General features: G+C 44.3%; 1 protein-coding gene and 1 pseudogene across 1 annotated transcript in view; both read left to right on the forward strand.

The window, feature by feature from the left end:
- LOC134017173 (protein phosphatase 1 regulatory subunit 15B) overlaps positions 1-13,757 on the forward strand; it is a 598,478-nt gene that overhangs the window by 282,937 nt on the left and 301,784 nt on the right. The window lies entirely within an intron of this gene.
- LOC134022663 (putative nuclease HARBI1) lies at positions 11,978-13,354 on the forward strand (annotated as a pseudogene).

A 13,757-nucleotide genomic window follows, 5' to 3' on the forward strand; every position in this document is an offset into this window, starting at 1 on the left:
CAGTACTGAGCCTATGCAAGTCACGTAAAAGGATCCGAAGACATGGTTGGGAGGTGAACGATTCGTTCCTCTGCCAACCGAGTCCTCGGCTCAATAGGTGCGTTCGACATGGACTGCAGCTGCATGAAACGACCGGCGAGAGTAGCCGCTTGCAGGAGTTAAAAGTTTCGGCTCTGTGAAGTTGGATATTCCAGCTTGTCGTGGTTTGCTGCGTCGACGTCAGTCATATAAATAAATACAAAATAAACACTAAACCTATTCCCCCAGGACCATGATGCCATATAAAACAACATATAACAGTAATTGGTGCCAGTGCAAACGTATGTAGCCTACAGTTACAGGACAGTATGTTCAGTGACAGGACAATATGTACAGTGATTGGAGGTAGCACTTATGAAGTGATAGGTTCTCGTGCCAATATATTGTGATGCCAATTTGTTGAGCGGTCATCTTCCTTGTATAGACCTAGAAAAGTGAAATACACAGCCAAGGTGACAGAAATAAAGGTTCATCGGCTGTTCTTCACATTCACACACTGTTGTCTTTATACTTAACAGATCATCTATGATGTCCCAAAGGCCCAACTCCTTCTCAGGTCACCTTCTGGCAGCAACCATGCAGCTGGATTTCACTGTGCAACCAGGCCTACCCAAGCTGCTGCTGCTGGGCCCAGGGTTGATTGTAATGGCACACTGGGACTTGCAGATGACCTGAAATACATATTTTTCTTTCTGCTGTGTAAGATGTAGGCCTACTGCTTTTAACTTGAGTTGAACGCTGTTAAACACTGCCATGGTCAGCAAACATTTGCCATGTCTACTTCAGAAAGGATACTGTTCACAGCTGTATGAGTCAATAGGACATTACCATTACCTGAATGACTTGTAGTAGTGATCGGGAGGTTATGCCTGTTCTGATGATGGCATAAACCATGTTAGATTGTTGGCTCTGTGCATTGTTTGGGTCTCCTCTCTGTGTTCTGCTTCTGTGTCTTTGGTTCTGTTGCAGGATGGCAGGCAGGTAGAGGAGCTGTGATTGCTGCAAGGGCACACCTGTGACCTGTGCCTTGGTCCTTAACCCTCGTGCTGCCTTCGGGTCACATGACCCAAAGGTTCATAACGAACCATCGTTGTGTTTACCCAATTTTACCCAATACAAAAACAAATAAAAATAATTTTCTTTTAACCTTCGCAATGTGGGGGGTCTGAGACAGCCCAACGGTTAAAAGAAAATGCTTCACTTTGTTTTTGTATGCGGTAAAGTTGTCGCAATACGACGGTGGGTCACAATGACTGATGGGTCAGAACGACCCGAAGATAACACAAGGGTTAATAAGCTGTGCCCTAACAAGCTGGGTCTCTCCATTACTAGCAGGAACATCAAATCTAATCTTCCTATGAACCCAGTTAACACAAAATATTGTACACTGCTAATCATCAGCTAACTAAATGGTAGGTGAATAGACAATCAAGCTTGATATGGTATAGTCATGAACTAGCACTGTTCAAAGATGTCCAACCTAAGTTCTCAATGCCAGCAGAAAAACACGAAAGAGCAGAAACCTGCTCTCGCAATGCAGTGTTACTACTAAAAAAATAATTGTGATAATTTTTAAACTTTCATTCATCTTCATAGCGCCCGCTCACTAGGGATGATTTTCCATAACAAATTACGCAATGTGCCCTCTACTTTTATGAGGTGACCTGACGCTCAGGTCGTTGACCCTTTAGTGACACCATCTATATGGGTAACACAATTTTCATTATCTGGGAAATCACACCATAATCTTTTGATACATTTCCTTCTCATGTAATACACTTTCCCCTACATTCAGCCTAATAACATACTCCAAACTAACACAATGTACCATCATTAGACTACAGTGTCTTGGTAACGGGTGAAAAATACTAGATTTGAACTGAACTTCCATTCAGGGATACGACTGCAGATGCATTGATTACAGAGAAGTTTAAATAATTATAATAGACATTTTTGTAAGTCCAACGGTAATATCTGTAGGTTGCCACCTACACTCAGAAGCCAATGCTACTTAGAAACCCTTTTAAAATCAAACACTCTAAAAGTAAGGTTATACAATTTAATTTGATGTCTTTAATTAATTCAAATATGCCTTATGTGTTACAGTGTGTGGTGGCGTAGGACCCAAACGCAGGAGAGTAGCCAGACATTGCCTCAAACAAAGGGTTTATTCTTTTAATTGGGAAACAGACAGGGTCAGTAGCGGTCCTAGTACATATGGCGCCCTAGGCAAGATTTATCAACAGCACCCCCTCTTCATGCTGCCCTAGGCGGCTGCCTATGTCGCCTATAGGAAGGACCGGCACTGGACAGGGTACTCACGTTAACAAGGGTAAGGACAAGACAAAGACTGGACACAAAACAGGAACCTAAAATACACAGAACCAAACAAGACACAGGTGGACATGATAATACAAACAAGAACTGAAACCACTGAATGAGACACAGGTGAAGACAATGGCAGACACGGACACAGTAGGGCAGGGCAAAACCAAAAACGGGGTCACGTTTGTGGCTGTGACATTATGCCTGCCCAAAGGTGGGTGACTGTATTATCCTAGACTCCATGTACTGTTTGAACTGTACATGGGTTGTGTGTATGGGCAGTCTCAGGGTTATGTCACAGGTGTTGGCCTCTGGGCACACCCTTGGTGCTGGGGGAGGACCAGGGGGACAGGGAGCTGCTGGTGCTGGGGGAGGACCAGGGAGATGGAAAGAGGCAGAAGAATTGAATATCCAATACAGTGCAAATACACACATCTGTATAAGCCCGACATGAGGTGTGTAGCCAACCAGGGCTTGTTTAATGCTGTCATAACTTGATTCATAGGAAGATTAGATAAGAACTTCAGGAAGTGACAAGCGACGGTAATAAGGATAACAATGTATTTATTTAATAAAAAGTGCTTACAAAGAAATGGTTGGTAAATTAGAAGTGTATGGAATGGGTGTGGGATCAGTGCAAGTGTAGAGTGAAGAGAATCATTACATACTAAAAAGCAAACAGTGATGATGTTCCTGCTAGTAATGGAGAGACCCAGCTTGTTAGGGCACAGCTTATTAAGGACCAAGGCACAGATCACAGGTGTGCCCCTGCAGCAATCACAGCTCCTCTACCTGCCTGCCATCCTGCAACAGAACCAAAGACAAAACAGAAGACAATGGAGAGGAGACCCAAACAATGCACATAGAGCCAACAATCTAACATGGTTTATGCCATCATCAGAACAGGCATAACCTCCCGATCACTACTACAAGTCATTCAGGTAATGGTAATGTCCTATTGACTCATACAGCTGTGAACAGTATCCTTTCTGAAGTAGACATGGCAAATGTTTGCTGACCATGGCAGTGTTTAACAGCGTTCAACTCAAGTTAAAAGCAGTAGGCCTACATCTTACACAGCAGAAAGAAAAATATGTATTTCAGGTCATCTGCAAGTCCCAGTGTGCCATTACAATCAACCCTGGGCCCAGCAGCAGCAGCTTGGGTAGGCCTGGTTGCACAGTGAAATCCAGCTGCATGGTTGCTGCCAGAAGGTGACCTGAGAAGGAGTTGGGCCTTTGGGACATCATAGATGATCTGTTAAGTATAAAGACAACAGTGTGTGAATGTGAAGGACAGCCGATGAACCTTTATTTCTGTCACCTTGGCTGTGTATTTCACTTTTCTAGGTCTATACAAGGAATATGACCGCTCAACAAATTGGCATCACAATATATTGGCACGAGAACCTATCACTTCATAAGTGCTACCTCCAATCACTGTACATATTGTCCTGTCACTGAACATACTGTCCTGTAACTGTAGGCTACATACGTTTGCACTGGCACCAATTACTGTTATATGTTGTTTTATATGCCATCATGGTCCTGGGGGAATAGGTTTAGTTTTTATTTTGTATTTATTTAGGAGGTTTATTATATGTTAGCTTGTCATAGGTGTACACTTGTTCTGAGTACTTATATGTCATGTTATGCCAGGTTGCGTTGTCTTGTCCTAAGAATTTCAGTGCACAGTCTGACCCTGTGTTGGTCTGTGCATCTGACATTAAAAGACTTGAACTTGAAACTCTGTTTCGTTTTTATTATGTACAAGCATATGCAATTGAAAATTACAATAAAATACACTTGACTTGAAGATTAGCCTAACAACAGTTGTATATTGCCACCAACTAAGTTTGCGCATTTGCGCACAATACTGAGGCAACGCAATCGCAGTGCAAGGGAAGTTCACAAAGCTCCAAGCCAGACAGACAGCCAGCCAGCCTGATATTACTGCATTTATTTGTCTCTGCACCAATTTTTATATCATAGAGTATTGCAATTGTGACCACCAACTTCATACTAATAGCTAACTAGCATTGTATTTGATAGTAGCCTAGCTCGCACGAGCATTCTAAGACCTACTTTACTTACGTGTTACAATTGTTGCCGTAATTTCCCATCGGAGATTCAAGCAAGCAGACTTTAATTTTGGAAAACCAGACGCTGATTGAGTCAAAACCAGGCGTTAATTTCGTGTGGTTTGATAAGACACGTCTCAAAAAAGCACGCGTTTATTTAGACGCGTGCTTTGTGACACGTTAAAAGCACGCGTCTAAATAAACGCGTGCTTTGAACGTGTCACGTGACACGGTTCAATTTGAGGCGAAAAAGACGCCGACTTTGTATGGAAGTCGGCGTAACGGACGCCGTCTTTGCATGCAAAGTCGGCGTAAATTACGCGTGGTTTACACACGGAGACGTCCTAATACTTGTCCTTTTGGCCTGCCATAGCAGCTCTGGTCAGCTGCCTCAACAATGGAAGCCCGGAACATGGCCCATTCGGACTCAATGACCCCGCCCCCCCCCCCCGAGACATGATCGAAGCTCTCCCAGAGGTGGGCGTTGAAGCTCCTTCTGACAGGGGATTCTGCCAGCCGTTCCCAGCAGACCCTCACATTACGTTTGGGCCTGCCAGGCCTGACCGGCGTCCTCCCCCACCATCGTAGCCAACTCACCACCAGGTGGTGATCAGTTGACAGCTCCGCCCCTCTCCTCACCCGAGTGTCCAAGACAAAGTCGATCATCGAACTGAGACCTCGGGTGTCCTGGGGCCAAGTGCACATATGGACACCCTTATGCTTGAACATGGTGTTCGTTATGGATAAGCCGTGTCTAGCACAGAAGTCCAACAACAAAACACCGCTACAGGCCAATTTCAAATTTGCCATTTCTCTCAAATTTTTGGGACAAAGCTGTGGTACAACAGCTCACTGAGCACCAGTCCTCAAATCAGCTTTACGAACCTCTCCAGTCTGGATTTCGTCTTCACCACAGCACTGAAACTGCATTAGCCAAGGTAGTCAATGTTACTATTAGCCTCCGACGCAGGCTCTATCTCTGTCCTGGTTCTCCTAGACCTAAGTGCAGCTTTTGACACTGTGGATCATGAGATTCTCCTGGAACGTATGGAGAACTATGTTGGGATTTCTGGTACTTCACTTCAGTGGTTTAGATCGTATCTATCTGACAGATCACAATTTGTCCACTATGATGGCTGCTCATCCAGGAGTTCCACTGTAAAATACGGAGTACCACAGGGTTCAGTTCTAGGCCCTCTGTTATTCTCGCTTTATATGCTGCCTTTAGGAAACATAATTAGAAGCTCTGGGGTAAAGTTTCACTGTTATGCAGATGATACTCAGCTATATATGTCTATAAAGCCTGGAGAATTACCACACGCTATGGAAAAATGTGTTTCTGGGTTAAGAACTTGGATGACAGCAAATTTCCTTCTTCTCAATTCGGATAAAACAGAGATTCAAATTTTCGGTCCTAAAAAATACAGAAATAATTTATCCAATCTGACCTTAGACTTAGATGGCGTCAAAGTCTCTCAAAGCCAGCTGGTTAAAAATCTAAGAGTTACAATGGACCCACTATCTACTCTCGTCTCTTTACACTGGCTCCCTATCCAAGCCAGAGCTAACTTACCAATCTCTGCATGTATTGGCACCACTTTACCTCTCTGGTCTCCTTGCACCCTATCGCCCTGCAAGGACACTTAGATCTCAAGATGCCGGCTATCTGGTGGTTCCCAAAATTAAGAAAGAAACTGCTGGAGGCAGGGCGTTCTCATATAGAGCACCTCTTCTCTGGAACAAATTACCTGTCTCAATTAAGGAGGCTGATACTGTTTCGACATTCAAAATTAGGTTAAAAACGTTCTTGTTTAGTCAATTTTATGACTGCTAAAGATAAATATGTGTGTATGTACTTTCTATGTAAACCTGGGGTGTGTGTTTATGTGTATCACATGTAACTTTTAAATTGCAATTAAAGCTTCTATATGTTCACGTTGCCCCATCTAGATTTTACAAATAAAGTAAACCTGTTACTGTATATTGTTATAGTTTCCGTTATTAGTTGGTGACAACGGGGGACGGGGCATTCTCACCCTTATTCTATAAATATAACTTGGGGAACAGGGGAGTCAGGTGGCTGAGTGGTTAGGGTATCGGGCTAGTAATCTGAAGGTTGCCAGTTCGATTCCTGGCTGTGCCAAATGACGTTGTGTCCTTGGGCAAGGCACTTCACCCTACTTGCCTCGGGGGAATGTCCCCGTACTTACTGTAAGTCGCTCTGGATAAGAGCGTCTGCTAAATGTAAATATAACTTATTTTAGAGTTCTTTCCCCTGGAACAGATTTCATGTCCCAACCGAGGGGGGTTTGGCGCTGTCTTAGTGTCTAGGGCTGCATCAAATACCCAAAGAGCATAGGTCACTGATCATAAGAACGAGATAGCCCCTAACATTGCGAGCAGCCAAAACATGAAGCATACATTGTGGAAAACCAAATAAGTGCCAAAGGGAAGAACCATAAGAGCATGCAGTTGAACAAGTTACAATTGAACAACATGAAACTCCCCGCAAGAGTGTACCTGTAGAACAAACAGTCAAACATCAACAGTAAAATATTTCACAGCGAGTACAAGAATTTGAAACTGTTACAACTAACCAACAAGAGCAACAAGTCTCTCAATACGAGTCATTGTGATCCTGGAGGAAACTAACATCAGGTCCAGCCAAGCATTCCTAAGTGCCGTTGTACTCCCAGAACAAGTGCGTCTTGAGCCTTTTCTTGAAGGTGGGGAGACAGTCAGTGTCCCTGATGGAGGTGGGGAGTTGATTTCACCATTGGGGGGCCAGACAGGAGAAGAGCTTGTGTTGGGACCGGGCGCTCTTGAGCGGTGGGACCACCAGACAGTTGTCAGAAGAAGACCGTAGGTGGCGGGGGGGGGGTGTAAGGCTGGAGGAGAGACTTGATGTAGTCGGGTGCAGTCCCGTTCACCGCTCGGAAGGTCAGTACCAGAGTCTTGAATCTGATACGGGCCATGATGGGAAGCCAGTGGAGGGAGATGAGGAGCGGGGTAACATGGGAGCGTCTGGGTAGATTGAAGACCAGACGGGCCGCCGCGTTCTGAATCCTCTGGAGAGGGTGGGTTGCGCATGCTGGGAGACTGGCGAGCAGCGAGTTGCAGTAGTCCAGCTTTGAGAGGACAAGTGCTTGGACTAGCAGCTGGGTGGAATGCACAGACAGGTATCTCCTGATCTTCCGGATGTTGTAGAGGGTGAATCTACACGACCGGGAGACCGCAGCAATGTGGGCTGTGAGGGAGAGCTCGTCATCCATGGTCACCCCGAGGTTCCTGGCAGAGGATGAAGGGGTCACCGTCGCCGATCCCAGGGTGATTGAGAGATCGTGGGAGATGGAGGGTTTGGCCGGGATGATGAGGAGTTCTGTTTTGGCGAGGTTCAGCTGGAGGTGGTGTTCGGTCATCCAGGCGGAGATGTCTGTGAGGCAGGCCTCGATCCTAGCTGAGATCCCCGGATCAGTCGGGGGGAACGACAGGTACAGCTGCGTGTCGTCAGCATAGCAGTGGTAGGAGAAGCCATGGGAGGTGATGATTGGTCCAAGCGAGGTGGTGTAGAGGGAGAAGAGGAGGGGTCCAAGGACGGAGCCCTGTGGGACACCAGTGGAGAGCTGGCGGGGGCCTGACACTTTGCCTCCCCAGGAGACCTGGTAGGATCTTCTTGACAGGTAGGATGAGATCCACTGAAGTGCAGTGCCAGTGATGCCCATCTCAGAAAGTCTGGCCAGCAGGATTTGATGGTTAACCGTATCAAACTGAAGTGGATAAATACGTACTACGTTTTATCAATTTCTCAATGTTTGAAATGATGTAAATACTTTTGTAAGTTCTATTATATTGTGAAATATACTATGTCTTGAAGTGAAGAATAATTCTAAATGTCGTGAAGGGCTAGATCCTAAGACCAAACAGGCGCACTGGAACTCAGAGTTTGATGCAAAAGTTTATTCAGACACAAACGTATCTAAACAAGTGAGTATGTTCCCGGGAGCAGACTGGAATTTTTCTCCGGACATCACTTTTATATCAAAACCTTATCAGATCTGTAATTTTGCTATTGGTACATTACTGTTTGTCACAGATGCATAATGCATTTAACACTATATTGGTCTCTCTCTCTAAAGGCTTCAGATTACAGGTGCATAGAAAACTCTCCTATTTTTTAGGCTTTTTTCTGGCCTTGAAGATCAGCTGCACTGGGTTGCTGAGTGTAAAGTCGTAAATCTGTCCCATGATATCTGGGCTTTGTAGTCCATGATATCTGGGCCTTGTAGTTTTCTATGGAAGAAGCACACACACCATCTTCTCTCGCCCTCAGCCCCTAAATATCCAGATTTGCACTTTTGGGCTTAATATCTTCTATATATTAGTGGCAATACTCATCAGTCAACAGCTTTGCATCTGGTTTTCAGTAATATAGCATATACAGGGGTAAAATGATTAAGGGGTTTATTTTCAATCATATAATCCATAATCGTTACCCATGTTCATAATTACAACAGTGTGATGTTTTTTCCACAACAAAACGCTGCAGAAAGGTCTACCAAGTTGAACAATGGATTTTGATGTTTCAAAACCCATTGACACTTCCCTGCTGTATGACTATGTTAAGCCTGTGTTCTGCTCCTCTTTCACCAACCGTCTCTGGAGGAGGGGATCCCTCACTGAATTGCTCCTCCCAAGGTTTCTTCCATTTTTTCTGGGAGTTTTTGTCTTCCTTGAGGGTTTAGGTTGGTTGAGGGGCAGTTCTATGGGCGTATGTGAAGCCCTCTGTGACATGCTTGCGTGTAAAAAGGGCTATACAAATACATTTAGATTTGATTCCTTCCACTGACCAGCAGGTGTCCCTATGGAGAAGATGTATCGAACACTTCGAAAAAGCGATACTTTTTCGAAACAATTGTGTCCAATAGCTTGTTACTTCGGAAAGCTTCGTTTCCCCCATCACTACGGCCAATGCGTGAAAGTTGTCAGCCCTGGGATTAGTAAATAATAGTTAAAGTAGTACTTGAAAGGTCGCATACTACCACCGTATCTGAGACAACAATCTGACGAGGAGTCGTTGGAAATCCGGGGTTGAAGTACTGCAGGAAGATGAGGTAATGGGTGACAGGTGTGGATTTTATCCGTTATTTTCCGTTGGTTACTTATTGATAGCTAGCTACTATGGAGAATAAAATGCAATTACTTGCTTTAGCTTTGGCCTTTGAGGAGCCATAGCCTGGTAACTAAGGTAGGTTACTAGGGAAGGTACACGCGTACCTACTCTCCTCGTCCTGATTGGTCAGTTGTCAGAAAGGTGCTTGACGTCACCCAGCGCTTTTCTGAAAAGTTGAGAAAATTGAACTCAAAAAGGCGTCTGGCGCTGTGCTTTTTCAGAAGTTTTTAAAAGGCGGCCGCTTTTTAAAAAGGCGTCCGCATTTTTCATTTTCCCATAGGGTTGCATATAAAAAGGCGCTGTAGGCAGCGCTTTTTTCTGAAAAAATAAGTCAAGTGTGAACACGGCCTAAGCTTCCAGTTGAGTTGTGGGCACGTCATGCGTGATGTGATTTGATTTGCATGACGGTGCAGCCGTACTTTTAGCACGGATAGGGGTCAATGATCGCTAGATGGCGCAGCAAAGGCAAGGGTGGAAAATGAAGTGGTCTTCGTCAATCTGTTATTCCTTTCCATGTTGATAGTCAGTGACTATTTAATTTGATTGATTGTTGTCTAGCCCTTCAATCATTCAGCAAAATGTAATTTATTATAAAGAATGTCACACCCATTGAGGGTTAGCCTGCAGTTGGTCTATAAATGCGTAGCCCGACATTATCAACATTCTATTGTCGGCTTACATTTTTGTCATACGTTCGTTTTAGCCTACATCCACGGACTAAATAGAATGAGTAGGCTAATCTCGGGCATTGCATTGTTCACAGGATTAATTTTTCTTTGTTTGACCTGGTAAACCGTGAATACATCTTTCAGGCTGTTTGGAAAGTGTGATTTCCCATCCCCCTTCTAATGATCAATCGCATAGTGAATCAATGGATTTGGTCCCTCAAGTTCCCTTCAACATATGGTCTAAAGCAGGGGCATTCTAGAGACTCTGGGGGCCCTGGGCAGAAGGGACCTGGGGGGTGTTCCATCAATGTTGATTAAGGAAAAGCGAGACTTATTTTGCCAAGTCTCACTTACTTTAGCGAGAGTTCCGTTCCATTAAGGTGGCTTAGGCCCCGTCCACACTAGCCCGGGTAAATACAAATACGCGTATTCGAATTGAAAACGATCTCCGTCCACACTAGCGTTTTCATATCGTTTTCCAAATATTTGCCGTCCACACTAACACGGGTACATGACAATCGTTGTCATGGTTACGCCACTCCTGCCCCTCCCTCCAACCACGCTGCTCTGTTTACATACTCCTCTGGCAATACTATTTGGTGTTGTATAATTTAAAATTGTCCCACCAGCTAGCTGTTCAGCCAGGTCTCTCCCAGAACTGCCGCTCTATGTTTGGTTTAAACCGTCTTCTCTGCCTTGTCCCGCTATCGTTCAGGCACACAGAGTACAACGCTCGCCTTCTGCGTAGGAGTAACGCATATCTATTAAGTGATACTATTTGTACCTGAAGTACACTAACTAAACTGGTAAATAAATTATAGAGACGGAGCAGCATATTTATTTCACCTTCCATGTTCATCTTGACATTTTGCCATGGCAACTGAACGTCATCGTATCTGAAAAGCTCCGTGGACCCCGTCCACACTACTACGCGAACCCGGCGTTTTCAAATGTCTCCGGCTAGGGGAGCGTATTCGAAAAGCTCAGTTTTCAGTCTTCGAATACGCCGTATTAGTGTGGACGGGAGGTGCAAACGCAGACATATGTATGCGTTTCTAAATTTACCCGGGCTAGTGTGGACGGGGCCTTATTTTAGTTCAAGCTACGTAACCAAGGTAACTTCTACTTTGGAACTAGCCCGATCCGTGTCAGGCTAAAAGTCAAGATAAACTAAAATGTGTTGCAAATAATTTCAAACAGGCGGAAACAGAATCTCAAAAGATAGTTCCGCCAAGGGAATTTCAGCCTTCCGAGCATTTTTGTTCCGTCCGTGTTCGGAAACATATGTGTAAACCTTTTTTCTCACAATGACCCAGTATGAATTAGGCTAATTGCCTTGTTTCTCTCATCTTTTAATAAATAATGATATATTATTAGGCTGATCGAAATAAACCACTTAAGAAATTATGTCACTTAAACCGTTTTCAAAAGTCATTGGATAATTGACATAAGCCTAAACTATAAACATTTACATTTAGCAGACGCTCTTATCCAGAGCGACTTACAGTAAGGACAGGGACATTCCCCCGAGGCAAGTAGGGTGAAGTGCCTTGCCCAAGGACACAACGTCAGTTGGCATGACCGGGAATCGAACTGGCAACCTTCGGATTACTAGCCCGATTCCCTCACCGCTCAGCCACCTGACTCCCTTATAAAAGCAGTGTGTCAAAAGATAATGTATTAATATGATCCATCATGGCGTGTCCATTCATCGACAACCCTGTGGACGAAGGTGCACAGATCATTCAAAGAGCGTTAACCCAACCAGCCCCACGGGTCTTCAGAGACAGAAACAATCCGCTGTGCTTCCCTGACGATTATCTGTGGGAGAGGTATCGGTTCAGCAGGCCCAGCATAGTTTACCTATGTAGTCTGCTGGAGCCGCACATAAAGAAAAAAAACCACCGCAGCCAGGCTTTGACCACTGTACAGTCCGTCTGCATAGCTCTGCGTTTTTTTGCTTGTGGGACATTCTTGTACAGTGTTGGGGACGCAGAACGTCTTGCAAAGGCAACAGTATGCCGGGAAATAAGAACGGTATACCTTGCTCTAAAGCGGTACCTGAATATCTACGTCTGTTTTCCTGGTCATCGTGAGATACAACGAGTCAAAGAGACTTTTTATTCAATTGCAGGTATGTGACAGTATTATTTTTCAAGAAGTCTGCAGGTTGACAAGCATTAATTGACTCCTCTCCTTCAGGCTTCCCTAATGTCATAGGGGCAATAGACTGCACCCATGTGCGAATCCAAGCCCCATCTGGACCTGTGGAGGCAGACTATGTCAATCGTAAATCTTTCCATACCCTAAATGTACAGGTATGTACCAGCCGAGGACAGCTGTCAATACACTTGAGGGGGAAAAAAGTATTAATTAGATTGGATGAAATGTGCCCTTCTACAATAGAGCTAATTATATATTTCTATAGGCATGCCTAGCGATTTCAAATGAACGTTCTTTAAAGCAGTGTGCCCCATAATTGAACACACTTATCTTGTCAGATGATCTGCAATGCAAGTTGCCTGATCTCCAACATTGAGGCAAAATGGCCCGGCTGTCCATGATTCCCGAATATTTCGAGCATCATCTCTTTTACAGAGGTTTGCATAAGGCAAGAGCATGCTGTTACTATAGGACTTACATAATGTACTTCACCTTAACAATTTTGTATATTAAAACACTTCCATTCTGTAGGAGAGTTTAATGGACTTCTGTTTGGGGACAGAGGTTATGCCTGTATGCCATACCTGCTGACACCCTACCCAGAACCTGCAACAGACCCAGAGAGAGCCTTCAACCATGCCCATGCTAAAACCAGGGCACGGATTGAGATGGTCTTTGGCCAACTGAAATCTAGGTTCCAGTGCCTAAAAGGCCTCAGGGTTGCTCCAGACAGGGCCTGTGACATAACAGTTGCCTGTGCAGTCTTGCACAACATCGCCACCCTACGCCGTGAGAGACTGCCCAGAGTGTTGCCAGAGGAGCAATGGGAAGAATTGAACCCAGCCCTTCAGGACAGAGATGGAAGAACCGTGCGGAATCTTTACAAGAATACTTATTTCAGTTAACCCATTTTAGTCACGGTCACCTTTGTTTGAATTAACCATTTCAAAGCTCAGAATTTCAGTTAAATTGGTTTGAATTCATTTAAGATGGAAGTTTTTCCTTGTCTTCCTTGAGGGTTTAGGGGGGTTTTAGGTGCAGTTCTATGGGCATATGTAAAGGCCTCTGTGACATTGCAATTTCATTTTATTTATTCATTCATTTTCATCAAGCTGTGAAGACAAAAAAGAAAAGTTATAAAAAAGTCCAAACATGACCTTCTGCAGTGCTTTTTTATTTTTAATCTTCTGTACTCATGTCAAGTTTTTTGCTCTCAATGTCAAGAAGCAAATGCCTCTTGTATATTGCCTGGACGCATCCTGTGAAAAAGAAGATCGTCAGAGTAGCCGATTATGTCGTCAATAGCAATATT

The sequence above is a fragment of the Osmerus eperlanus genome, chromosome 1 (assembly GCF_963692335.1).
Source record: "Osmerus eperlanus chromosome 1, fOsmEpe2.1, whole genome shotgun sequence".
Taxonomy (NCBI): Eukaryota; Metazoa; Chordata; class Actinopteri; order Osmeriformes; family Osmeridae; genus Osmerus; species Osmerus eperlanus.